Genomic DNA, 5,025 nt, shown 5'->3' on the forward strand with positions numbered 1-5,025 from the left:
AGCAGAACCAGGACCAGAATTGAAGCCTCCCAGTGTTGGGGCTGAGCCTTTCCATTCCATCAGACTGCCCCATAAGAGGCAGTCCCTGGGCTTATGCTGCCCAGGGGAAGACAAGTAAGAAGGTTTGCTGCCAACTCTGACCCTAACCCCCAACTCCTTAGGGGTCCTCAGAGCTCACCTCCTCCAACAGCATTCTGGGAACAATTGTGTGCAGTAGATGCTATGATTCCCACCTGCCCCTATTGCAGGTGAGAAAAATTAATGTTCAGAGAGGGAAAGTGACTTCCCCAAGGAGGCACAGCTCATCTGGGGGATTCACTCCTTCGCTGGCATCATGCTGCTCCTCTTGGCATTTGTGGGCTCACTGTGCTCTCTGACAGAGACATGGTGGTTGTGTGGCAGGAGAACATGTTTCCCTTGTCAGATTCCTATGGACTGGGTGGTGAGGGGTGCTTCCTGCAAATACTCAGGCCTCCAGGCACAGAGATTGCTCAGTCAGGGCATCAGGGCTTAAATGGGCAGAAACCCGACTTAAACTGGAAAGTACGGAGGAAGAGCTAGCTTTAGGCATGGCTGCGTTGAGGAGCTCGGATGAGGTCATCAGGATTCAACGTCTCTCCCTCCGTCTTTCAAAACTGTTTCCCTCTCTGCTGGCCTCATTCTCTGGCAGGCTCTCTCCTCACGATCACAAGATGGCTGCCAGCAACTCCAGCAGAAATAGGGACTCTCTTTTCTCAACAGTTTCAATACCATTCCCCAAACTGAGTCTCGTTGGCTCTCACTGAGACAAAGGTCTGTTCCTCGGCCAATCACTGTGGCCAAGGGTTCTGATTGGCCACCCCACAGAGAAGAAGGGCCTCAGAGTACCTGGTATATGAGTCTAGGTGTGGTTTCCAGCCATCCCAGCCTCAGGATTCACCAGGTCTCCATGGTGAATTTCAGGATTCATCAAGGTCCAAGAAGAATCCCATGGAATTTGCGGAGAGGCTTCCATTTCATTGGCCTTCAATAGATGGCAATGGTTATTATTGGTATTATTCTTCGTCTGCTTTGCCTCTGTCATCATCTTGTACAGAAGAGATGTTTGGTCATGTCTAGTACACAAGTAAATGCTCGAAGAATCCCTAGTGGCTGACCGCTTTTTTTGGAGGGAACTGGTGCCGTGTACCAAGTCAGATAGAGTCTGGACAAATTCGGCAGCCCACGGGCATGCAGACAGAATGAGACTCCTTATAAGAGCTATTTATTTTTAAATTTTGTTTCATCTTCCATAATTGAACTGAAACTATAGTCCAGAGCTCCTGGGGGGATCACCAAACTCTCCCGGAGCAAACTCCCCGACATACACCCCCCAGCCTGTCCAAGGGGGTATAATCAGGAAGGCATCTGAAGCAGCCCATCAGAAGGCTGGTGGGGGAGGGTGCAGTCAGAATTTGTCAGACCCGGTTAGACTATGTCTTGATTCATCTCACCCTGCAGAGAGGCACTGGGGCTGGGGCCTGCCAGGGGATGTCCCAGCCTGGCCCTCTTCCCCTTGGGCCACCAGCTGCTCTGATTCAATTGGGCAGCTTGAGTTTCTGTGAGGGATCGAAGTCCATTAAGTCCCGACCAGCAACAGCTGCTATTTGTGAAGTGTGTGCCGGGCCCCATCCTGGGTACTTTACGTGGTTTAAATACAGGACCAATGGAATACATTTGGATACTCACATTATCCCTGCCTTTGCTTGACTTTTTCTACTATTTTCTCCCTTTGCCCTGATCTCCTTACTTAATTTCAAAAATAAAATAAAATAAATCTTTTTTTTTCCAATTTGAAATGTAATTAACACATGCTCAGTGTAAAATCATGTAAACAATACAGAAATGAATACAATAGAAAAAAAAGTCCTCGTATTCCCACTCCTCACAGCAGTCCACTGCTGACTCCTAGATGTGATTCTGCATTTAGCTGTGTTAACAGATGTGTGTCCGTTTTGTGAGAAGAAACACATTGTTCACCTGTTCACAGCACCCCCTTCTCCCTGCCTTTGAGGAAGGAATTTTGTAGTTCAGGCAGGTTTGGGCTGGCTTTATCCTGTGGATCTGAGTAATGGGTGCAGGGAGGGGAAAGAAACGAGCCAGGAGAGAAAAGGCAGGGCTTGCTGGGGTGGACAGCGGCTGGAGCAGGGGGCTGGAGTACGAGCCAGTGCGGCCTGAGCTCTGAGAGAGTGAGTAAGGGACTCAGAACACAGACGTGGGGCTGCTGTGCTGGGTGCAGAGAGTGGGAGGGAAGGCCAGAAAAAGACACAGAGAGGAAAAGAAACGTCAGGAAGTTTCATTGAGATTATGAATGAAATCTGCTTTAACATTTTCAAAAGATATTGGAAATATTTAAATTGCTTTTCATTAGTTTTAGGAGGAGGAGGAACTGGTGTTTTTTGTGTTTGGTTTTTTTTTGGTGTGTGAGGAAGATCAGCCCTGAGCTAAGATCTGATGCCAATCCTCCTCTTTTTTCTGGGGAAGGTTGGCCCTGGGCTCACATCTGTGCCCATCTTCCTCTACTTTACATGGGACGCAGCCACAGTATGGCTTGACAAGCGGTGCATCAGTGCGTGCCCGGGATCCGAACCCATGAACCCTGGGCCTCCAAAGCAGAGCACGTGGACTTAACCGCTATGCCACCAGGTCAGCCTCTGGTGTTTCTTCTTAATCCAACAGGGAGCTGAGACTGCCTTCAAAGTGTCTCAGCTTTACTCAGATTTTTTTGTGTGTGTGAGGAAGATCAGCCCTGAGCTAACATCCATGTTAATCCTCCTCTTTTTTTGCTGAGGAAGACCGGCTCTGAGCTAACATCTATTGCCAATCCTCCTCCTTTTTTTCCTCCAAAGCCCCAGTAGACAGTTGTGTGTCATAGCTGCACATCCTTCTAGTTGCTGTATGTGGGACGCGGCCTCAGCATGGCTGGAGAGGCGGTGCGTCGGTGCGCACCCGGGATCTGAACCCGGGCCGCCAGTAGCGGAGCGCGCACATTTAACCAATAAGCCACCGAGCCAGCCCTCAGATTATTTTTTTAAAAACAAAAAATGATGGGCCGGCCCGGTGGCGCAAGCGGTTAAGTGTGCGAGCTCCGCTGAGGCAGCCCGGGGTTCGCTGGCCCCGGTCAGGGCGCGCACCGACGCACTGCTTGTCAAGCCATGCTGTGGCAGTGTCCCATATAAAGTGGAGGAAGATGGGCACGGATGTTAGCCCAGGGCCAGTCTTCCTCAGCAAAAAAAGAGGAGGATTGGCAGATGTTAGCTCAGGGCTGGTCCTCCTCACAAAACAAAAAATGAGGTTCCATAATAATAAATAAATTATAAATAAATAATAAACATAAAAATAAAAATGAGCACATAGATAATAAATAATAAATTAATAAATAATAAATTATATCATAATAAATAAATAAATTATATTACCTACTTATTATCTGCCAGGCTACTGTGCTAAGTATTCTACAACATTTAATTCTACAATAGGCCAAGGCAGGTAGGTACTACTGTTATCCCATTTTACACACGAGAAAGCTGAGGCTCAGAGAGGTGAAGCAACTTGCCTGAGACCACACAGCTAGCCAGCCACCCAGAGCTGAGATGAGATAATTTGTCTATTATTGTAATCTTCTGGGAAAGGTAGTTGTTCAGTTTTATTTGTTTTTTGTAAGCAGCTTCAAATCCATCTCTGTGACCAGATAGGAATATACATACATAAATGTCAACCGTGGACTATCATTGAACCCCCCCCCCCAATTCCTTGTGGTGTCAGCATCGTGTTCTCCATTAAGAACCTGAGGCAGAGAGTGGGACGTGGTCATTAATCCAGGGAAATGCAGCTTTTCAGTTGTGTCGTGGACTCTGTGTTTTCTCTGAGGGACCATGCAGGATTTGGAGTTGTGGTGGGGATCTGAGTTGCATCTCAATTACCCAGGCACAAACTCGCAGACCCTAGGTCTGGACCTGAACGACACGTGGCAAGTTATCCAGTCCGGCCGCTTTTCCAGTTTATGAATCTCCCCTGCAGTTTCCCCCACAGAGGTCACTGGCCCAAGTCTGAACCGCTCTTCTGTTGGGATACCCACTCCTTTTGCAGAGCCCAGAGCCAGGGAAACACTGCTAAGAGAGTGGGCCAGTCCGGAGCAGCGAGGCAGAAGAAACGCCTGAGAATCAGCTGAGACGAGCACAGGGAGGCTGCCAGAGGGGACGAGAGTGCAGAGAGAGTGGAAAACCATTTCCCCAAAGGCCTTCCCTGCCAATAGCAGCTCTTTGATATACAACCCCCCTCAACTGAGGGAGTAAGGATGTGTGTTTTCAAAGTCATCCCAGAACCAGACTACTACAAACCAGTATATTCTCCTTTTGCTTTGGCTGCTAGGAAGCTCTTAGGTAAGTTATATATTCAACCTCATTAACTAATTCAGTCCAGATGTCTGATAGATTTCTCCCTATCTCTTTCTAATGGCTTTCAATCTCTATTTTTATTTATTTATATTTTTGGTGAGGAAGATTGGCCCTGAGCTGACATCTGTGCCCATCTTCCTCTATTTTGTATATGGGATGCTTCCACAGCGTGGCTTGCTGAGCGGTGCATAGGTCCACACCTGGGATCAGAACCTGCGAACCCCGGGCTGCCGAAGTGGAGCACGCGAACTTAACCGCGACGCCGCTGGGCCGGCCTGTCCGCCTCTCTTTAAATCGATGTTTTATAGTGTTTGCTTTAACACTGAGCAGCTACCTCATTGCATTTCTGCAGATGGAGGAGATGGTGATTATCAACAAAAACATTTCGTAATGTGAATTTGTTGGTTGACAGCTGGAGCCAGATTGTGGAGGAAGGGGATTGGGCAGAGGACTGGGCCAAAGCGGGGGAAAGGGGGTCAGGTAGAAGGGAGAGGACCAAGTTAGCAACAGTGATTGGTCAACGGGGAAGAAGTTCTTGGTGCTGGAGATTCGGCGTGGCGGGGAGGTCCGGGGCGCTGCAGAGCGGGTAGCTGAGTGTGAAGGAGGCAGT

The sequence above is a fragment of the Diceros bicornis genome, chromosome 13 (assembly GCF_020826845.1).
Source record: "Diceros bicornis minor isolate mBicDic1 chromosome 13, mDicBic1.mat.cur, whole genome shotgun sequence".
Classification (NCBI taxonomy): Eukaryota; Metazoa; Chordata; class Mammalia; order Perissodactyla; family Rhinocerotidae; genus Diceros; species Diceros bicornis.